The sequence below is a fragment of the Giraffa tippelskirchi genome, chromosome 4 (genome assembly GCF_054371585.1).
Source record: "Giraffa tippelskirchi isolate mGirTip1 chromosome 4, T2T-mGirTip1v1.2.pri, whole genome shotgun sequence".
Taxonomy (NCBI): Eukaryota; Metazoa; Chordata; class Mammalia; order Artiodactyla; family Giraffidae; genus Giraffa; species Giraffa tippelskirchi.
Genome location: NC_137278.1, coordinates 61,315,120 through 61,339,333, shown reverse-complemented (window position 1 = coordinate 61,339,333; position 24,214 = coordinate 61,315,120). Strand labels below are relative to the sequence as shown.

Here is a 24,214-nt window from a genome sequence, read left to right as displayed (position 1 = left end):
ATATGAGATATGAGAGAAAAAATTATGTCAATTTCATTTTAAACTAAAATTTAAAATTCCTAAACAAAATATTAGAACACTGACATCTAGCAATGTGTAACAAAATGAAATTCTCTCCAGAGAGAAGATTAATTAAAATTAAAAATATCACATAATGTAGTTATCAACCTGAGAGATGAAAGGGCAAAAATAGCATGATTCTCTTAACAGAGTAAAATCCTTCAATAAATTAAACATATATTAATAGTTTTTATTTTTAAAAATTGTGAAAGAAAAGAGATGAAAAGGAAGAAAAAGAATTTAGCAAAGTAGAAATAGAAAGAAATTACATTAGTCTGATGATTAGTAATCTACAAAACATAGTGCTTACCTATAGAACAGTGAAAACTTTGGCTTTAAAATGGTAAAAAATAGAAGGGTACCAGCTCTCTCCAATTCTGTTTGACATTATGTTATAAACTTTAGCTAGTTCAGTAAGAGAGGCCACATGCTATAATATTTAAGAGTATAGATTTTGGACCAGACCGTGTAGGTTTGAATCAATTCTATATCGCTTCTCCTCTCTGTGCTTCAGTTTCTAGTCTATAAAATGGAGATAATAATACCTACCTCAATGGAGGTTGTGAAAGTTAAATTAGTTACTATTTAAAAGTGCATAAAGCAGTGCTTAGGAAATATTAAGTATTATACGTGTTAAGTAAAATGAATTGGGAAAAAATCCTATCTTCATTAGTCAGAGATGACAAGATTGGCTGTATGGAAAACTCAATACAGTCCAGTTCAGTTCAGTTCAGTAGTTCAGTCATGTCCGACTCTTTGTGACCCCATGGACTGCAGCACACCAGGCCTCCCTGTCCATCACCAACTCCTAGAGGCTAACCAAACTCATCTACATCGGATCGGTGATGCCATCCAACCGTGTCATCCTGTCACCCCCTTCTCCTCCCGCCTTCAATCTTTCCCAGCATCAGGGTCTTTTCCAGTGAGTCAGTTCTTCACATTAGGTGGCCAAAGTATTGGAGTTTCAGCTTCAACATCAGTCCTCCCAATGAATATTCAGGACTGATTTCCTTTAGGATGGACTGGTTGGATCTCCTTGCAGTCCAAGGGACTCTCAAGAGTCTTCTCCAACACCACAGTTCAAAAGCATCAATTCTTGGGCACTCAGCTTTCTTTATAGTCCAACTCTCACATCCATACATGACTACTGGAAAAACCATAGTCTTGACTAGATGGACCTTTGTTGGCATGGACTAGAATGGGTGAATTTAACTCAGATGACCATTATATCTACTACTGTGGGCAAGAATCCCTGAGAAGAAATGGAGTAGCCATCACAGTCAACAAAGAAGTCCGAAATGCAGTACTTGGATGCAATCTCAAAAAGGACAGAATGATCCTGTTCATTTCCAAGGCAAACCATTCAATATCACAGTAATCCATGACTGGTTTATGCCCCGACCAGTAATGCTGAAGAAGCTGAAGTTGAATGGTTCTATGAAGACCTACAAGACCTTCTAGAATTGCTAACTCGCTTCAGTCATGTCTGACTCTGTGCGACCCCATAGACGGCAGCCCACCAGGCTCCCCCGTCCCTGGGATTCTCCAGGCAAGAACACTGGAGTGGGTTGCCATTTCCTTCTCCAATGCATGAAAGCGAAAAGTGAAAGTGAAGTCATTCAGTCGTGTCCGACTCTTAGCGACCCCATGGACTGCCGCCTACCAGGCTCCTCCCTCCATGGGAGTTTCTAGGCAAGAGTACTGGAGTGGGGTGCCATTGCCTTCTCCATTACAAGACCTTCTAGAACTAACATCCCCAAAAGATGTCCTTTTCATTATAGGGGACTGGAATGCAAAAGTAGCAAGTCAAGAAACACCTGGAGTAACAGGCAAATTTGGAAAGTCAATACAGAATAGATTAATTTATCACCACTAATTCAATAGTAAAGCAGTTTTGTTAATACCAAATCAACATATAAAAATGAGTAATATTACTACATACCAATAACTAATGTTAGAAAGCATATTTTAAAAAAGATAACCTTTACAATGTCATTAAAGGTAAGTAAGGTGCCTGGTGAAAATTCTAACAAAATGTGCATATGCTATTTGTGGAAAAAGAAAATTTTATTGAAATATGATAAGAAAATCTAAATAGAGCTTTACCATGTTAATAGATAGGAAAATTCAATAGTGTAAAGATGTTAATTTTTCCTAAATTGATCTACAGAATTGTGACTGTCATTTTTTTTCCAGTATGGCCACAGCAAGATTTCCTTTCTCATCTGTTCTCCCTACAATGCCTTATTGTCATTTCTATCATAGGGAGGTGAGGCTCTGTGCTCATCTTCTTTCATTTAAGTTGTGGCAGAAATTATGATATCCTGTACTGAGTGCAAATCATAAATATCAATGCAACATCTGCCTGAACCTCTTGCAACTCTTGTTTGTTCTAGAAATCTAGTCCTCTTGTTGTGGGGAATTAGAGAAAAAACACGGAGAAGAGGTGTGAGCAGTTATGGCCAACATTCCTAGCTGAGGTCCCAGCTGACATCCAGCTTCAACCTCCCAACTTGTGAATGACTGGTCTTAAGATACGTCCAGTCTCCACCATCACCAGACAGAAACCATATGAAAGATCCCAAGAAGAACTGGCCAGCTGATCCTAGCTGAATCCCAGAAATATGACACATAAAAAACAAATGATTATTCTTTTATGCCACTTAGTTTAGGGTGATTCATAACAAAATAACAAATATCTAGAACAACTTTTGCTATTTAAAATTCCTATGAAAAGTTTTAACCTGTAAGTTAATTCTAAAGTGACAGGTATTTCTGAACAAAGGAAAAAAAAGTGAGGAGACTTTCCTTGTCAGACATCAAAAATTATTATAAAGGTAAAGAACCTAAATATGTGATGGTGCCACACAGATAGACAAATTGCTTAATGGAACAGAAGAAAAATCTCAGCTATATAGGAAGCCCACATCAGTAAGGTCCACCTTTGTAAGCTAGCTTCCTGTATAAGAGATGGCATTTAAATCAATAGGGAAAGGATTAACTTTAATAACTGATTCTGGGGATAAAAACAGTTATCTAATAAGGGTGCTTTATAAAATTTAGATGGAGAAGGCAATGGCACCCCACTCCAGTCCTCTTGTCTGGAAAATCTCATGGACAGAGGAGCCTAGTGGGCTACAGTCCATGGGGTCGCTAGGAGTCGGACACGACTGAGCGACTTCACTTTCACTTTTCCCTTTCATGCACTGGAGGAGGAAATGGCAACCCACTCCAGTATTCTTGCCTGGAGAATCCTAGGGATGGCGGAGCCTGGTGAGCTGTCGTCTATGGGGTCGCACAGAGTCGGACACGACTGAAGCGACTTAGCATATAGCATAGCATAGCATATAAAATTTAGAAGATAATATAAAAGAAAAATTTGACCCATTTTTCCTGGTAGCATAATTTTTTAAACTTTTGGAAGTATGTAATTGTTGCAATATTTTAAGCCAAAAGGTAGAAACTTCCTAACACTCAAAAAAAGGTGTCTGATAACTCTGCGTGCCAAGTTACAATAATTAGCTGTTAAATCCAGAGTGCCTTTCTTCAAAAGTTAAGTGGCCAAAGGCTGCTTATATTTTAGGTATATATGTGGAAGTGGTTTGTCGTCATTCTCTGTAGACCTGCTAAGCTGGTGAAACACTGAGAGATTGAAGAATTTCCTCTCCATCTCTCTCTGACCATCCCCTAAGTGATGTTACATGTAGATATTCCTAGTGTGCCCCTCATTCTTTTTGTGCTGTGCTTATTCGCTCAGTCACGTCCGACTCTTTGTGACCTCATGGGCTGTAGTCTGCCAGGCTCCTCTGTCCATGGGGATTCTCCGGGCAAGAATACTGGAGTGGGTTGCCATCCCCTCCTCCAGGGGATCTTCCCAACCCAGGGATCGAACCCAGATCTCCCACATTGCAGGTGGATTCTTTACTGTCTGAGTCACCAGGGAAGTCCGCCCTTCATTCTACAGAAACACAAAGCATTCCAATTGTAGAAAATGAGAAGACAATATGTGTTATTTATCTACTGAACTCTGTTACCATTTACAACCACTTGAATTACTTTTTTTTTCTTTTTGCCAGAATTAGTTGGATAAATGCCTTTGTTTTCCATTTTACTTAATCTGTGTAGACAGAGCCAAAAGTTTCCTCCTTCTCTGAACACAGGCCTTTCCACTGCACAAACCATGCTAGTGCTCTTGACTGACATGACACAGCACTCTCAACCATTTGACTCCAGTGAATTGTCAGGCAAGAATGTCTGAAAGCAGAGTGACTGTTTAAGTACTTAAATGTACAGCAAATAACTGCTTGACTGTTTTTCTTCACTAGTGCTGTCTCATGAAGCAGTGTATTATTATAGATAATCTACAATGAATAAAAGACAAAGCATTCCATATTCAAAATACACACACATTTGCCAAGTTGACTGAACCTGTGATTTTTCAAAATAAAAGATGCAAATATTTATTTGAAAAATGATATAATTAAGAGGGACTCACTACAGAGCAGTAACTACACATGCTGTATAACCAAACTGTAGTACCAATAAACAGGTTTTCCCAGTAGGCACCTTTTGTCAATAAGATTAGTTAAACTCAAACTAGTGCCAAGAAAGCTCTTTCATGCTTCAACAGGACATAGTTTTCTTGAAGTAATGATGACTAGTTATGTGTAATTTTCTGATTATCCAAAAAATGTTTTAAAAAAAGGAACTTGCCTAAACAACTTTGGTGTGCTCCATTATAGGGTTTCATTTACACTCTGAATTATGTAATGTTTATGTAGTCCTGAGACAAACTGCACAATTCAAAACCAATTAAAAGATTTACCCCAATCCATAACTTGTAAATTGGCACAATGTGGTTGGATACTTATTATTATTGGGATTTTTTTGGAAACTAGTAGAGGCTTCAAAAAATAATGAGGTTTTCCAGAAGGGGAGTAGTTTATAAATCATCAATCAATGAAAATGATTCATGAAATTATATCAATTTTAATATAAAACAACATAATTCTTATCTCTTGCGTAGGTAGACTTTTAAGATGTATGAGAAAGTGAATTGCTTATACTATGTAAATGAAAATAATCATTCAGTGTCTAGCACCATCTTGCAAATCAGAAAAAAATATTTAGATGCATACGCAGAGACTTTTCAGTCATTCTTATTCTTCTGGCTTACTTGGGAACACCATGAATTAAACTAATATTATTTTCTATTCAACCAGCATAAATTAACTTTGCTTCTTGGAACAATTTATTTTGAATACTTGCCCAATGAGTTAAAATGCTGAAATTTTTCTTCCCAAGTGAGGTCTCTCTTCCTTATGGGAGATAACTTGATCTTGTTAATTATCAGGGGGTAAAAAAGGTGGTTATAACTTTTAAATTATTTCTATATTATTTAAATTTAAGATAAATTTAAGATATATTTATACATGATACTGAGCTTAGATTGAATCATCTCCTAGCATTTACAACATTATTGGGTGATAGAATTAGAAATGCTTTGGCCATAAGTAATGTAAAATATTACTAATATGGGTTAGACAAAGAGAGGCTTATTTTTCTCCTGTAATAAGAGGTTTAGAGATAGGCAGGCAGCTGATGACATTGGTTCCATGACTCAGACTTGCTGAAGCTGATGTCAGCTGAATTGTTCCTGATCTTATCCTCATGGGTCCACAATGACTCCCCAGATCTGACACTGTGTTCACGTAAAGCTAAGAAGGACTAGGGGAGACAGGCATCAGTACTGCCCACAGCTTTATCAGAAAAGCAAAGGCTTTCCGCCAGTCAACTCCTGCAGTAGAATTTCTTTCATCTCATCCAACAGAAATCTGTTACATGGCCACCTCTAACTTCAAGGATAGCTGGGAAAATGAGTATTTTTCTTCATAGTAGAGATGGGCAAGGAAGAAAAAGAATGTCAGCTAAAAAAATGATTTGTAGTATTAACATTATTTAATATCTCATTATAGGCAAGTAATTTAGTTGATTGCTTACGCACACCTGAAAAGTGGAAATAGTATTTCCCTGTCTATCAGAACTGTGTGAAGATTAAATGAGATGATATACAGGAAATTGCTCTATAAACCAAAAGAACTAATAGCTTAGATGGTCAATGCTGATCTAGCACAGATTCACAGGTACTACTGCCATGACTCCCTTAGGTAGTTTTCCTCTGTTTAGACCCCCTATTTCCAGAAACCCATTCTGCAGACATGTAAACACAGTTGTTCTACAAGTAATGGCATAGAGAAGTCTTAAGACATTCACAATAAGTACAGAGGGAAAAGACAAAGAAAAAAAAAGCAATTCGACATAAGATATTACAAAGAAATGAAAATAAAGATGATTTAATGCAATTTATAATGTGCATCCTAGCTTTGAAAAACTCCATAAAAGGAAACATACAATTCTACAATGTAAAAGTAGAAATTTTCTCTGAAATTAAGGGAAAAAATGATTAAGTATATTTAAGGATATTATGCTCCAGAAAAAGTTTGATAAAATTTAGCTTGCTTAAAATATTGAACTTCAAGTAATTTAAAAAATATTGTTAGTCATTGAGGCAGAAAAGCAAGTATACTATCATATTAAAAAACAATCATGCTGACCTCCAACTTCTTCAAGTAACATTTGGTTTCAGAAGACCATAAGAAAATGCCCACAGAGTCCTACTGTTAAAATAGTGTGACCCCCAAAATTTATTATCCAAGTATCAAAACCAAAACCAGATATTCTTCAGCACAGAAGGTCTAAGGAAGTACATCTGTGAACCTATCTTGGAATAAAGAACTATGTGAAGGTGAATACCAGGCAACAGAGAAAAGAATTAAAATAAATAACAGAAATTGAGAAATGATGGATAGTGACGTTAACTATATTTAAATATAAACTTCAGATAACCAATTGTGAAATTCAGTTTTGGGGACTGAGTTTAAGTGTTATACACCTTGGTAATGCAAAAATTATACCGAAAGCAGAAACATCAAGAGAAAGACAAAAGGAGAAGTAGACAGGGTTTTGCTTTTTGTTTCTTTGCATGTTTCTAAAAGAAAATCAAACCTTTCTAAACTTGAAGCTTGTTCTAGAAACATAACTTCAAACATCTAGTATTTTTATAACATTTTATTTTAAAATGTAGAAGCATATATTTTAAAGTAACACAATATAAAAATATCTATTTAAGAACAGACTTGTGGTTGCCAAGGGAGAGGGAAGATGATGGAGAGATGGATTGGGAATTTGGAATTAGCAAATGCAAACTATTACATATAGAATGAATAAACAACAAGGTCCTACTGTATAGCACAGGGAAATATGTTCAATATCCTGTGATAAACCATAATGGAAAAGAATATATATATATATGTATGTATATATATTCTGTGTGTGTGTGTGTGTGTGCGCGCATATACGCTGTCACTTCAGTTATGTCTGACTTTATGTCCTTATGGACTATGGAGTTGCCAGGCTCCTCTTCCCATGGGATTTTCCAGGCAAGACTACTGGAGGGGGTTGCCATGCCCTCCTCTCATGTATCTTCCTGACCCTGGGATCGAACCCACATCTATTAGGTCTCCTGCATTGGGAGGTGGGTTCTTTACCACTAGCGTTACCTGAGAGGTCCATATGTATAACTAAATCACTTTACTGTAAAGTAGAAATTAACACAACACTGTTAATTAACTACACTTCAAAAAATAAAAAAAGTAAAACCCATTTAATACAAGGTTAAAAAATAAAATTATCTATTTGGAATTCAGTGTCTTTCATATATAAGATATACATATATATACACATTTATTTATGTATACATTTTTTGAAAGCAAAATGCCCAGAGATGTTCATGTCCTTATTTCCAAAACTCTACATGTCAGATGGAATCAGTTTGTAGATAGAATTACAGTTACTGCTAATCAACTGACTTTTTTTTTTTTTTTACTATTCAGTATTTTTTAAAACTTTTATTTATTCATTTATTTTTGGCTGTGTTGGGTCTTCATTGCTGTGTGCTAGCTTTCTCTAGTTGCAGGAAGCAGGGGCTACTCTCTAGTTGTGGTACACAGGCTTCTCATTGCAATGCCTTCTCATTCTGTGGAGCATGGGCTCTAGAACACGGACTCTAGTTGTGGTACAAGGCTTAGTTGTCCCACAGCATGTGCTATCTTCCTAGACCAGGGATAGAACCTGAGTCCCCTGCACTGGCAGGTGGATTCTCAACCATCGGACTGCCAGGGAAGTCCTCAATCAACTTCAAATTAGAGAGACTATCCTGGATTATCTGGTCATGCCCAAGGTAATCAATAAGGTCTTTAAAAATGAAAGAGGAAGGCAGAGGTCAAAATGATATAATTTGAGATCTCAACTAGTCATTTCTGGCTTTAAAGATGGAGAAAGGGGCCGCAAACCAAGGAAAGTGAGCAGCATCTAGAAGCAGGAAAAGGCAAGAAAAACAGATTCTTCTCTGTAACTTCCAGGAAGGAGGCTAACACCTTGATTTAAGCCTCTTGAGACTTCTACAGAACTCTCAGATCATAAAGTAATGTTGCTTTAAGCTGGTAAATTTGTGGCAGTTGTTATAGCAACAATAAGAAGCTAATATGCATTTCAACCTGTTTATATGCAAATAGATATATAAAAATGTTGTTCAATTAAAGTTAAGGATACTTCTAAAAGGGAAGATAAGTAGTTTTACTTTGGGGGTGAGGGTGGGTCTTATCTCTGTCATCTTTTAATAACCAGACAGAAGTGTATTTTTGCATTCTAATTTAAGAAATGCTAAAAGTTGTACCATAAGTAACAGTTGGCATTAATTTCTCAATATCATTTACTTCATGCTTTACAAATCTATTTAAAAACCATAGATAGACAAATGGTGGAAAATAATGGATTTGACAAATAATTTATCCTGCTGTGGCTAGCAGGGCAGGGGGTGTAGGGTGTGTGCATGTGTGCTAAGTTACTTCAGTCGTGTCTGACTCTGTGCAACCCTATGGACTATAGCCCACCAGGCTCCTCGGCCATGGAATTCTCCAGGCAAGTATACTGGAGCGGGTTGCCATGCCCTCCTCCAGGGGATCTTCCTGACCCAGGGATAGAACCCACTTCTCTTAGGTCTCCTGCATTTGGCAGGTGAGTTCTTTAACACAAGCACCACCAAGGAAGCCCTAGGAGAGGATATTAACTATTATTTATAGCTAAAACATTTGTCCTACATCACATGTATCTAAGAAAGGAAAACATTGGCTTGGTTGAATTTTGATAATTTTGTGATCTATCAGACAAGTACTTATTGAAAATTTCCAAATTAGGTTCCCTTTTTCCCTTGATGCCAGAAAAATTATTGACATTCTCTCCTTCTCCTGTTTCTACTCTCCTTTTCTCTCATTGAAACATTTTAACTGTAAGACATTATATTGCTAGTGTTGTGGAGGTTACCTAGAAAGTGAACATGGGGTATTTAGTTTTGTGAAGATATTTGTTTTTGTGATGTTATTTTTTGAAAAGAGTGAAAATAATAATAAAAGTGCTTGGGGAAAAAAATTCCCTTCCTGAACTTGTATCTCTTTTTTCTTTGATTTGTTTCTTCTGATTTGATCTCAATATGGATGGTGATTTCCCTGCCCAGGCTCTGACTCTAAGAAGTGAATGACATTTTTACATGTTCTTTCAGCAAAGAAAGTATTCAAAGAAGGGTAGTCCTACTTTTCTTGGGTGGTATACTAGATAGTTTGAATCATTATCACAGATTTCAAAGTCTAAGAGGATATACTAATTTGGATGAAAAACATATATACAGGGTTAGAAATATATATATACACACACATACGTGTGTGTGTGTGTGTGTGTGTGTGTGTGTGTGTGTGTATAGAATGTGCAGGAGCTAAAGGGCTGGGCTGGATTTTCTTGGCTGGCAAAATATATTTTATATAATTCCAGAGTTGAAGTAAAGACAAATGAATGTCCCCATGGTATAATCACCAGGTTGAAAAGTCAGGTGACTGCAGTCTTCAAATTCTCTTTCAGCACAGTAAGTTTTTATGTTTTTGTTTTTTTTGTAATACCTTGGTTGTTGGATGAGTCAATGTTTAAATGGTCATTTATCATTTACCATATAAAAGAAAAGCTATTACCTGAAACTCATTTTTACCCTGCAGGCAAACAGAAATAATCATTTTCAAGGACCTATAGCTGTTTCTTAAAGAATGTCATAATTTTATCATTATTTTCCTTAGGTTTTACTTACATATGAACCAGTTTTTGAGAGCTGCACCCGGCAAGTTCTGGCTGTAAACAATGTCTGCCAACTTCCTGCTGCAGCAAGTGAGGCCAGGAAATTAGAATTTCCAGAAATCAATGTTACCTTTCAGACAGACCAAAGAACCAGACCAATGGCATCAACCCAGCCTTAAACAGCCATGGCTCCCATCAGAGCTAACCTGGATTAGTTTGGGGTAGTTAGTTGATGGCAAACCACTTCAGTGTTCTTGCCTTGAGAACCCTGTGAACAGTATGAAAAGGCAAAAAGGTATAACACTGAAAGATGAACTCCGCAGGTCAGTAGGTGCCCAACATGCTACGGGAGAACAGTGGAGAAATAACTCCAGAAAGAATGAAGAGACACAGCCAAAGTGAAAACAACACCCAGTTGTGGACGTGATGGGTAATGGAAGTAAAGTCGGATGCTGTAAAGAGCAATATTGCATAGGAACCTGGAATGTTAAGTCAATGAATCAAGGTAAATTGGAAGTGGCCAAACAGGAGATGGCAAGAGTGAACATCGACATTTTAGGGATTAGCGAACTAAAATGGACTGGAATGGGTGAATTTAACTCAGATGACCATTATATCTACTGCTGTGGGCAAGAATCCCTTAGAAGAAATGGAGTAGCCATCCTAGTCAACAAGAGTCCAAAATGCAGTACTTGGATGCAACCTCAAAAATGACAGAATGATCCCTGTTCATTTCCAAGGCAAACCATTCAATATCGCAGTAGTCCAAGTTTATGCCCTGACCAGTAATGCTGAAGAAGCTGAAGTTGAATGGTTCTGTGAAGACCTACAAGACCTTCTAGAACTAACACCCCCAAAAGATGTCCTCTTCATTATAGGGGACTGGAATGCAAAAGTAGAAAGTCAAGAGGTACCTGGAGTAACAGGCAAATTTGGCCTTGGAGTACAAAACAAAGCAGATCAAAGGCTAACAGTGTTTTGCCAAGAGAACACACTGTTCATAGCAAACACCCTCTTCCAACAACACAAGAGAAGACGCTATACATGGACTTCACCAGATGGTCAATACCAAAACCAGATTGATTATATTCTTTGCAGCCAAAGGTGGAGAAGCTCTATACAGTCAGCAAAAACAAGACCGGGAGGTGACTGTGCCTCAGATCATGAACTTCTTAGTGTCAAATTCAGACTTAAATTGCAGAAAGTAGGGAAAATCACTAGACCATTCAGGTATGACCTTAATCAAATCCCTTACGATATACAGTGGAAGTGACAAATAGATTCAAGGGATTAGATCTGATAGACAGAGTGCCTGAAGAACTATGGACAGAGGTTCATGACATTGTGCAGGAGACAGGGAGCAAGACCATCCCCAAGAAAAAGAAATGCAAAAAGGCAAAATGGTTGTCTGGGGAGGCCTTACAAATAGCTGTGAAAAGAGAAGAAGCTAAAGGCAAAGGAGAAAAGGAAAGATATAACCATTTGAATGCAGAGTTCTAAAGAATAGCAAGGAGAGATAAGAAAGCCTTCCTCAGCGATCAATGCAAAGAAATAGAGGAAAACAATAGAATGGGAAAGACTAGAGATCTCTTCAAGAAAATTAGAAATACCAAGGGAACACTTCATGCAAAGATGGGCACAATAAAGGACAGAAATGGCATGGACATAACAGAAGCAGAAGATATTAAGAAGAGGTGGCAAGAATACACAGAACTACACAAAAAGGATATTCATGACCCAGATAATCATGATGGCATGATCACTCACCTAGAGCCAGACATCCTGGAATGTGAACTCAAGTGGACCTTAGGAAGCATCACTACGAACAAAGATAGTAGAGGTGATGGAATTCCAGGTGAGCTATTTCAAATCCTAAAAGATGATACTGTGAAAGTGCTGCACTGAATATGCCAGCAAATCTGGAAAACTCAGCAGTGGCCACATGACTGGAAAAGGTCAGCTTTCATTCCAATCCCAAAGAAAGGCAATGCCAAAGAATGCTCAAACTACCACACAATTGCACTCATCTCACACGCTAGCAAAGTAATGCTCAAAATTCTCCAAGCCACTCTTCAACAGTATGTGAACCGTGAAATTCCAGATGTTCAAGCTGGTTTTAGAAAAGGCAGAGGAACCAGAGATCAAATTGCCAACATCCGCTGGATCATTGAAAAAGCAAGAGAGTTCCAGAAAAATATCTACTTTTGCTTTATTGACTATGCCAAAGCCTTTGACTGTGCAGATCAAAACAAGCTGTGGAAAATTCTGAAAGAGGTGGGATTACCAGACCACCTGACCTGCCCCCTGAAATATATGTATGCAGGTCAAGAAGCAATAGTTAGAACTGGACATGGAACAACAGACTGGTTCCAAATCAGGAAAGGAGTACGTCAAGGCTGAATATTGTCACCCTGCTTATTTGACTTATATGCAGAGTACATCATGAGAAATGCTAGGCTGGATGAAGCTCAAGCTGAATCAAGATTGCCGGGAGAAATATCAGTAACCTCAGTTATGCAAATAACACCACCCTTATGGCAGAAAACGAAGAAGAACGAAAGAGCCCCTTGATGAAAGTGAAAGAGGAGAGTGAAAAAGTTGGCCTAAAACTCAACATTCAGAAAACTCAGATCATGGCATCTGGTCCCATCACTTCATGGCAAATAGATGGGGAAACAATGGAAACAGTGACAGACTTTATTGTGGGGAGCTCCAAAATCATTGCAGATGGTGACTGCAGCCATAAAATTAAAAGACACTTGCTCTTTGGAAGAAAAGCTATGACCAACCTAGACAACATATTAAAAATCAGAGACATTACTTTACTAACAAAGATCTGTCTGGTCAAATCTATGGTTTTTCCAGTAGTCATGTATGGATGTGAGAGTTGGACTATAAATAAAGCTGAGTGCCGAAGAATTGATGCTTCTGAACTGTGGTGTTGGAGAAGACTCTTGCGAGTCCCTTGGACTGATCCAACAAGGAGATCCAACAAGTCAATATTGAAGGAAATCAGTCCTGAATATTCATTGGAAGGGCTGATGCTGAAGCGGAAACTCCAATACTTTGGCTACTTGATGCAAAGAACTGACTCATTGGAAAAGACCCTGATGCTGGGAAAGATTTAAGGCAGGAGCAGAAGGGGATGACAGAGGATGAGATGGTTGGATGGCATCACCGATACAATGTACATGAGTTTTGGTAGGCTCTGGGAGTTGGTGATGGACAGGGAGGCCTGGCATGCTGCAGTCCATGGGGTCGCAAAGAGTTGGACATGACTGAGTGACTGAACTGTACTGAATGTGTCTCAAAGGGAGTCATTGCATTTATTCTCAGTGTTGTCCTGCTTTTTTCAGACAATTCAAGAATTATCATTTCAAGTATACAGACTTGAGTCTTGTAAACAGTTGCTTCCTTTTCTATTCAGAAAATGAAGTAATCTGGTCAATATAGAAAGGGAGAATGATATACAAGGAAGCTGAACAGTGGCCATGAACATGGCTAAGGGTGACTTCATTAAAAGTCTATAGAAGAGATAGGTTGGTGATTTAGAAGGAGGAGAAATGCTCTAGAATCACCTATTCTTGGTTGCAAGTCCTCCCTATGCTATTTAATAATTGAGTGGATACAAGGCATTTACTGAACCTCTCTGGCCTTATTTTTGTTAATGTCATAAGCCTAGAAATAATCCTATCTTTATTAGAGAATACCTGTGAGTTAAAAATAAAACATACATAAAAGGACTGCTGAACTACCTGATGTGCCCTAGGAGCTCAGTAAATTTTAATTCTTTCCTAGTTAATCACTCTCAGATGGAAGAATTCTCTTTGGCTGGGTCAGAGCAACTTACCTCTACAGATATCCTTAGAATATAATCCTAGGCCAAACATAATTCAGAGCTACACTAAAGCAGGTGGAATATGGATAAAGGGCCTTATTTTAGTCCCACATCTCCATCTCTCCTTTCTTCTTAGAATGCCTCTTGGATACCAGCTATGTATCAGTACCAAGCTAGACACTTATATATTTCATCTTCTGTTGTCTTTATAACTGAAATGATGTCACAGTAGTTATTCCAAATTATCACAGAGGGGACTGAATTTCTGAGAAATCCACTAATTCAAAGTTCACAGCCAATAGATATAATTCTCCCTTCAAATCTTGTCCCACTTTCCCATTCTACCTCCCTCTAAGTTCTGTGATGCTGGCAAGGTTTCGGAGATATAGTTCCCATTAACCAGCCTGAGTATTTACCATTACACACTAATCAGCATGTGGACAAAAAGTAGAACTTTAGGATTACTCTGCAGTCAGGGGATATTGTAGCTAAACAAATAAAAATTTTGTGCTTCTCTCTGTTTGCTGGTTCATAGTGCTGCACTGGGTACTAGAGATACACTGACATAATATGCCAGACAGGGAGGAGATCCATCACCATATATCAGACAGTCACAGCGAGGTATTGGGAGACAGAGCTGGAACCTGGCACAAGGGCTACTCTGAAAGTAATTGTTCCTGCAAGGCTAAGAATGTGAATTTAGATGCCCTACTCTGATGCTGGGAAAGATTGAGGGCAGGAGGAGAAAGGGACCGCAGAGGGTGAGACAGTGGGATGGCATTACTGACTCAATGGACATGATCTTGAGCAAACTCCAGGAGATGGTGAAGGACAGCAAAGCCTGGTATACTGCAGTCTATGGGGTCGCAAAGAGTTGGACATGACTTAGTGACTGAATTGAACTGAACTGCATCTGTGCATATGTTCACTTTTTCACCACCTTTTTTTAGGTTTCTAAGAAATATGACTAAAAGGGCAAAGTTGATGAATACATATCATTCACTGAAGCTCGATTTAGAATCCTGATCTGCTCACCCTCTCTCATCACCAGAGCCAGACAGTGTAGAAACTTCAGGATACATGTATTCCTTTCCTTTCAAGTCTAGAACTGAGTTAAGCCTAAGCCTAATCAGCCTTTTTCTTTCCCCCAAGGCCTTTCTGTACCCCATTAAGTCCTCTTAAGTCTGTCGTTCTTATACAGGGAGAGAGAAAAGGAAAAGAATTGTATTTAGACTATTTTACTCTTTCACTTTCCCCTCCAAAAGCTGAGATCCTAGGCTCCCACAGTTCCACAGTGAATTGATAATAGATCCTCTCTGAAGATGGAATAAGCATTAAATGTCCAGTGAGGACCCTTTTGTAGTAAAATACAGAAAACAAATAGCTGTGCCTTTAGAATCAACTGCTTGGGAAAATAGAGAGTAGGAAAAGGTTTGATGAAGTTAGTAATTTCAAGAAGCAAATTTATAGTTTAGTTATCAAAAAAAATCTGTGTGGATCTGAAAAATAGAGGTTGTAATGCATCTACTAGAAAAACTACATCAGGCAATTCATGTATGTGTGCCTGGTTAGTTGCTTCAGTCATATCTGACTTTTTGTGTCCCATGGACCATAGCCCACCAGATTCCTCTGTCCATGGAATTCTCCAGGCAAGAATACTGAAGTGGGTTTCGTGCCCTCCTCTAGGGGATCTTCTCGACATAGGGATCGAAACCTGGTCTCTTATGTCTCTACATTTGCAGGCCAATTCTTTACCACTAGTACCACCTGGGAAGCCTCAGACAATTCTTAGTGTATTCAGTGGGATTTGTGGGCCCGTTGAAATCATTCTGCAGCATCCTCACATGGACAGCCTCAGCCACAGATTGACAACCCTGCTCTTGGTAATGGGGAGCTACTGAGAAGGATTGTGATATACAAAGTGATACGTTAAGGAAAGGGACCAATAGATCACTGGAGACAAAAAAGACTGACTACAGAGGGATTGTTTGGTGATGACATTATTCTAAGGATAAAAATTTGGGGTTTAAACCTATGGGGATGGTGGCCATAGAAACGAAATTTCTTTGACAAATATAAAGAATATGTAAGTTTTTTTTTTTCTTATTCTTTGCTACTTGAAAGTTGGAAAGAAATAGAGACACCAAGTTGTCAAGTCCTACTAATTGGGTACCTGATGTGGTAAACAGTTGACTTTGGGGGAAAGATGAAGTCAACCTTAGCTACCTTGAAGTAATGGTAGTTCATTTGTTGGGTGAGTGAGTAGGTGGGGATATGGAGAAGGCAGTTAAAAATCTATGATCAAGGTTCAAAAGAGAGGTGACTGTGAATAGAGGCTGTGGAGTCATTTCTGTAGAAAAAGAAATTGAAACCAGAAGCAATGAAAATATTAATACACACTCTAAGAGAAATTATTCAGAGTTAGAACAGTTGAAGATGGATCTGGAGTGTACCAGACTCAACTAACATTTTCTGTAAAGAGCGAGAGAGTAGCTATCTTTTATGGGCCAAAATCCCCTGTTGCACCTACTTAACTGTACCTTATAGACCAAAAGTAGCACAGACAACAGGCAAGTCAACTGACATGATTGATGTGTTCTGATAAAAGTCTGTCACAAAAATTGCTAACTGGCTGGGTTTTTCCATGAGAGCAAGGACCACATTTGTTTGGCTTACTGCTCTGTCCCCAGAACCTAGCACAGCACCTCAATTATAGTTAGTCTTTAACAGACGTTTGTTGAATTGATGAATGCTTTGGTAGAATGATTATGTCCATTCTTAGCTGCATTGGGACAACACAAAAGTGAGAGAATTCTAAAAGTCATGAGGAAAGTCAAGATTTTCTGACATAGACAAAAATCAAGAAAAGAGTGTGTTGATAAAGAAATGTCTGGCAACAGTGATGACTCTGTAGAATATGAAGAATGAGGAGATACAATGTTTTTGGCAATTAATAACAAATATGAAGATAAGAATAAAAGATCTCAACAATGTTATCAAAGAAAGAATATTTCCACAAAAAATAACCTGAGTGGTAGAATAAAATTATCTTTAAAAAGGAGTTTGCATGGTGTAACTTCAATAGTTGGGCTTCCCTACTGCCCTTAACATTTTAACATTTTCAGTCAAAAAGATTAGATTTTAATTTAAAATCCAAAATTGGTGAATTAGGTTCATATAATTCTAACATGATGACTTTGTGAACTATATAAGGAGAATTAAACTTGTTTTTTGACATTCAGTTCAGTCGCTAAGTCGTGTCCGACTCTTTGTGACCGCATGAATTGCAGCACGCCAGGCATCTCTGTCCATCACCAACTCCCGGAGTTTACCCAAACCCGTGTCCATCAAGTCGGTGATGCCATCCAGCCATCTCATCATCTGTCGTCCCCTTATCCTCCTGCCCCCAATCCTACCCAGCATTAGGGTCTTTTCCAATGAGTCAACTCTTCGCATGAGGTGGCCAAAGTATTGGAGTTTCAGCTTCAACATCAGTCCTTCCAATGAACACCCAGGATTGATCTCCTTTAGGATGGATTGATTGGATCTCCTTGCAGTCCAAGGGACTCTCAAGAGTCTTCTCCAACACCACAGTTCAAAAGCATCAATTCTGCGACACTCAGCTTTCTTCACCATCCAACTCTCACATCCATACATGACCACTGGAAAAACCATAGCCTTGACTAGATGGGCTTTTATTGGCAAAGTAATGTCTCTGCTTTTAAATATGCTATCTAGGTTGGCCATAACCTTCCTTCCAAGGAGTAAGCGTCTTTTAATTTCATGGCTGCAATCACCATCAGCAGTGATTTTAGAGCCCCAAAAATAAAGCCTGACACTGTTTCCCCATCTATTTGCCATGAAGTGATGGGACCAGATACCATGATCTTAGTTTTCTGAATCTTGAGCTTTAAGCCAACTTTTTCACTCTCCTCTTTCACTTTCATCAAGAGGCTTTTTAGTTCTTCTTCACTTTCTGCCATAAGGGTGGTGTCATCTGCATATCTGAGGTTATTGATATTTCTCCCGGCAATCTTGATTCCAGCTTGTGTTTCTTCCAGCCCAGCATTTCTCATAATGTACTCTGCATAGAAGTTAAATAAGCAGGGTGACAATATACAGCCTTGACGTACTCCTTTTCCTATTTGGAACCAGTCTGGTGTTCCATGCCAGTTCTAACTGTTGCTTCCTGACCTGCATACAGGTTTCTCAAGAGACAGGTCAGATGGTCTGGTATTCCCATCTCTTTCAGAATTTTCCACAGTTTCTTGTGATCCACACAGTCAAAGGGTTTGGCATAGTCAATAAAGCAGAAATAGATGTTTTCTGGAGCTCTCTTGCTTTTTCGATGATCCAGCAGATGTTGGCAATTTTATCTCTGGTTCCTCTGCCTTTTCTAAATCCAGCTTGAACATCTGGAAGTTCACGATTCACGTATTGCTGAAGCCTGGCTTGGAGAATTTTGAGCATTACTTTGCTAGCGTGTGAGATGAGTGCAATTGTGTGGTAGTTTGAGCATTCTTCGGCATTGTCTTTCTTTGGGATTGGAATGAAAACTGACCTTTTCCAGTCCTGTGGCCACTGCTGAGTTTTCCAAATTTGCTGGCATATCGAGGCAGCACTTCCACAGCATCATCTTTCAGGATTTGAAATAGCTCAACTGGAATTCCATCACCTCCACTAGTTTTGTTCGTAGTGATGCTTTCTAAGGCCCACTTGACTTCACATTCCAAGATGTCTGGCTCTAGGTGAGTGATCACACCATCGTGATTATCCGGGTCGTGAAGATCTTTTTTGTACAGTTCTTCTGTGTATTCTTGCCACCTCTTCTTAATATCTTCTGCTTCTGTTAGGTCCATAACCAGCTTGTCTAATTTTAAGTAGTTGTGGTGAAATTTGTCAAGCATTTTCTTTTAGCTATTTTTTTCCTAAATTTATGAGCTTTTAACTTTTGTGAACTTCCAACTTCACTTTATAAAGTCAATGTTAAACATATGACTTAAACATTTTCTTATTATTAGTGCCCAGCATTTACTTATTCCTTTCAGATTATCCCACACAGAGCTTTTTGAATTACCTTGTGATGATTTCAAAGAAAATTTTCTTCTCTACACACTCTTATGCCAAGGTAAATGGATGGATTTCTAATGAATAAATTTCAGGAGGAAAATATCAGCATTTTTATGCTTGAAATCAGAGTGTTTAATTTCCTAACCCTTTATTGTAGCCACCTGTCATTCTAAGTTTTTGTAGCCATTTTTAACAATGGAAAATTATCATTTTGGGGGTACAATGTCGATCACTTTTGTTGCGTTTGATACCTAGTGTGTTTAGTTTGTTATGCCTATGCAAGTGGAAGAAAAACATCACCATAAACATGTCTAATCATGTCATTGAAGCTCTTCTTAGAATAATTGGAGTGTGATGATGGAGCAGAGAGAAAAGAGGGGATGGAAATTGAGGAAAAGGGTCTCAGCCTGAATTTTCCAAATTGGCTATTTATCTGGTTAATTCTTCATCTTTCCTCATCACCATGTCTGAATTGAGAAAATCTTCCTAATGATAATAAACTATGTCAAGAACAGATGGCTGATTTGATGTGATGAAAATAACTGTGTCAATTGAGGGTATTTTTTTTTTCTTTACCCATTCTGCTTTTCATCACTCTGGGGTTGGTGGTTCATATATATATATATTTTTTAAAGAATTTACCCTCAGCCCAATAGAACGTGGTGAGTTTTTCCAAGCAGTTTGAACCCTTTTCTTTGAAAGAAAGGAAAAATGGCTTAAAAAAGACAATTATCACCTTTACCGCCTTTTCTACTTTATTAAGTTACTTTTGGAAGGATCAGTTTACAACAAATGTTTAATGTCAGGAATTTTGCAGTTTCATAGGCCCTGACAGCTTGGCATGAAAAGAGGTGGCATTATGTCAATTGTAAATGAGTATGCTATTTACATACTAATTAAACTTTGCACTAGTGGGGTGAAAGAATGTCATTTGGAGCACCCCACTTATTCTGTTTATATCATTGTTGTCTATTTAAGCAGTCTATTGTTTGGCATGTCACAGCCTCATCCCCTAAATGCCATTTTGTAACCTTGCACTACTTTAAAAAATGCTACCCCACTGCTTGGCAAATCAAACAAAATCAGTATATCTATAAGCAAAGGGAATTCCCAGACCCACCTTCCTTCACAGTAGCACTGAGTCTGATGATGTTGATGATGATAATGATGCTGATTCTGATGATAGTAATAACTTTATCAATTGCTCCCTATGTACCTCATCTGGCATTTTGCTAAATGATTTTAAAATCTTAATTCACTTGATCTTCAAAGTAAGGTGGTTTTTGGTTATTACACCCCTTTTATACATGAGGAAGTTGAGGTTGCACAGTCCGTGAGGACATCAGGACTCCAATGTCTGTGCTGTTGTCCACTTTCTTCTTTGCTAATCATTGGTTCGGTTCGGTTCAGTTCAGTTCAGTCCCTCAGTCGTTCCCTGTCCATCACCAACTTTCAGAGCTTGCTCAAACTCATGTCCATTGAGTCGGTGATGCTATCCAACCATCTCATCCTCTGTCATCCCTTTCTCCTCCTGCCTTCAATCTTTCCCAGCATCAGGGTCTTTTCCAATGAGTCATTGGTTCACAGTGACACAATACTGCTTTCTTCTTTGCTGTATCATCGGTCCCCAAAGTATTCCATGGTTCTTGGATGTGTCCAGGTTTACTGAAAATATGTCAATGGCAGGAATTTCACTTATCATCTCCATATGTTTACTTAAGGGAAGAAGTGATCAATAATAAAGAACATATGCATTTTCCAGTATGTTATATTTCTCTGGTATATTTCTTGTTTACATTAGAAATCTATCACTAATCCAGGCTCACATTACATACCTATTTCCCACTGCATTTCAGTTGCATTTTATCCTGTCTTGTACCAAAGCGGGCTGCCCCAGTCTGTTGGTGATGCTAGAACGTAGATTCCACATGTACTCTAGAAACTCGATTCAGGAATACTGATAATGTCTGTTAGTTTGTGAAATAAAAAGTGATTAATAGCTATTGAGCTATTTGATTCTCCTGTTTCACGTCTGCAGAAGGTGGTTTATTGGATTTGGCTAACATTTTTTTCCCACTGGATAAGAGGCAGAATCAACATGAGAGCAAACTTGAGTGGGAGGTGGCTTCACAAGATTTGCAGCACTAGAGAGTGAGACCAGAATTTTTTCTGTCTGGTTCTGTTCAAATGAGCTCACCATCCATGTGGATATTTATACCCCAGTGTTGAGAGTACAGAGTTGGCATTCTTTGGCATTGTCAACAGGGTGCTGTTTTGTACTGCCTATTTCTTTGAAAATGGCAGACACAGAAAGCCTAGATAATTGACATTGAAATAACTTTGCCAAGAGATGGTTGAACATATGATCTTTTATAGCTTTTTCCTCACTACATTCAACAATCTTCAAGGTTGAAACAATTCTACAATAGAGTCCAAAATCTCACAGAAGAGAAGAAAGAAAATATACGTTAGCTCTCCATCATTCCAACTACCATACCACATTTCATGAAATGTGACATCGTTTTGCTCCACAGCCTTGCAAAAGGAAAAAAAATTTTTTTCTAAATTTTAAGCTGATAACGCGAATGGTTCCAGAGATATCAACTTGTGAAAAGTCACAATTTTGTATTGTGCTGAGAAGCCACCTTACAACACAGGGACTACCATCACTCTTTAATATCCAGCAGAGCCCCCTGCTGTGCCTTGTCAGTCACTAGCAACATCCAAGTCTTCCCGTAAAAGTAATTCACACTTTTTTCACAACGCTGTTGCTTTAATTACCACTGAAATCTGCTGATGCTCAGGCAGGTCTGGCAGGACCAAGGGAGGGTCAGAGCCACAAAAGAAGCAAATAGCTTTTTTCCCTCCTTACTTTATTAACAAACCATCTTTGATGGAAACGGTCCTAGTTCTGAGGCCTGGACTTAACTCTGGGTCCCTTGGCGTATTCATTATCAAAAGAGTCCACGGATGCCATTCAGAAAGAGAGACAGAGACAGAGAAATATTACAATCCTAATTAGAAGTTAGCAATTTTGGTAAAGAACACACTTAGCTACTCAAAACTGACAAACAATGATGGCATTTCTCCTATAGCTTTCATTTTCTTCCAATGAACATAAATCTCATACTGAACTGTCTTGCTGGACCAATGTCAATTTATCCAGTTTACTGCAAATTTTTTTTTTCAGGATTAGTTGACATAGTAAATCATGTACCAAAGGAAACCACAGAACTGCCAAAATCTACCAGTGCATAAAAGTTATACAAAAAGCCTCTGTTTTTTAAATAATATGACAACAATGTGATTGGCATAGCATCTTATATGTCTAAGGCACCTTTCATTCCATATCACAAAATAGCTAAATAAAACTGTCCCTATGAGACCAGTTTTCACTGTCTCTTCCACATAGAAAATAAGGTTGCCTATCAGTAAACTTCATACATACTTTTAGGGAAGAAATAAATACGTCCATGATCTTAGGTAAATGACTTAAAAGACTGCTAAGCTTTCTCTGGACTCTAAAATTCCAAGTTTAACACACTACAATTTAAAGTCACATTGTAGGATTTTCTAAGTACCCTTGAATAACGAATGCTACTGTTGATTATCATTTGTCATTTACTGATTTATGATCTGATTTGTCAACACTGTGCAAGGTTAGATTTCACTGAAAATGTGGTCTTGTGATCAATTAATTAATATAGCTCCTTTGGCTCATATTGCAGACCAATTGACCCCTATTCCAAGACTCTTCCAGTTTGGTTGCAACCTTTTTGCATAGTTATCTTTACTCTCATCTAGGTAAACCCTATGGTTCAATGGGTCTAAAATGTGATTGACCTTCAAAATTTTCTGGCAGGGGAGAACATTTTTAATAACTTAGAACATCCTGGAAGTGGGGTGTAGAATCTGTAGTGGGGTGTAGGGTTCGTGGAGTTTCAGATAATGTGTTGGGCTTGGACAGTTTCTTTGATCAATCTCTTCTACTGATTTCCTTACTTTCAACACCTGTCTCCCAGCATCTTCTGTGGAAATTGTACTAATTTTTCAAGTCTTAGTTCTATAGCACCCACTTTGTAATAGTCTCTGCCTTCCTAAAACCCTGATAGTATTAAATACCTTCCCCTAAGACTTGAACCTTCTGTAAGATGCCATTACCTATGTTTTTCTCTTTATCTTTTCTCATGTATTTATCTTATTAATGCATAAGCTTTTTCATCCAAGATGTAGGTTATAGCATTTTTCTTTGAGCCCACATTATATAAAAAGATGCATTCCAACTCTCTATGGAATGGATGCCCGAATTTAATTTTATGTAGCCTGTAAGACTGCAAACCAAGTGAAATGACTAACTCTTGTTCATATATTCATTTATATGACACACACACAGTGAAGCTTGCTGAATTGTTCAAAGGTGGTTGAGGCATTATGCATTCCTTCCCGTATCTTCTTCTTAGAACGTTGACCAATATGTTGAGGGTTCCCCCACTGAGAGGTAGGGTCTATGTTCTCTTACCTTAAACCTGAGAAGATCTTTATAACTGCTTCAACTAAAAATAATGTGATAACAGTGATTGTTTGTGACTTCTGGAGCTAGTCACTAAAAGGTGACGTAGCTTCTGCCTGGCTGTTTTTTGGGGAGCCAGATCTTGAGAGCCCACAAGTGACCTGGAAAGAATCTGGCTACCCTGGAACCTCCAGGCAGGAGAGACCACATGAAGCACTACTTGGTGATTAAAAGGAGCCCTGCTATGAACACTGGGGTGCAGGTATCTAGAAAAATGGTATAGATGATCATTTTTTTAAATTTTATTTTTAATTAGAGGTTAATTGCTTTACAGTGTTATGACCATTTCTTCCATACATCAACATGAATCAGCCATAAGAATATATATGTTCCCTCCCCCTTGAAACTCCCTCCCACCTCCCACCCCATCCTACCCCTCTAGGTTGTCACAGAGCACCTGGTTGACCTCCCTTTGTTATTCAGCAACTTCCCTTTAGCTC

General features: G+C 38.2%; 1 long non-coding RNA gene across 1 annotated transcript in view; it reads left to right on the top strand.

Moving 5' to 3' along the window:
• The window catches only part of LOC145544626 (uncharacterized), a 51,995-nt gene extending 37,347 nt beyond the window's left edge, over nt 1-14,648 (top strand). The window contains exons 2-3 of the long non-coding RNA XR_014081494.1: nt 10,299-13,035; nt 13,546-14,648. This is a non-coding gene — a long non-coding RNA (uncharacterized LOC145544626). The remainder of the gene's footprint in view (nt 1-10,298; nt 13,036-13,545) is intronic.
• The last annotated feature ends 9,566 nt before the right edge of the window (nt 14,649-24,214 follow it).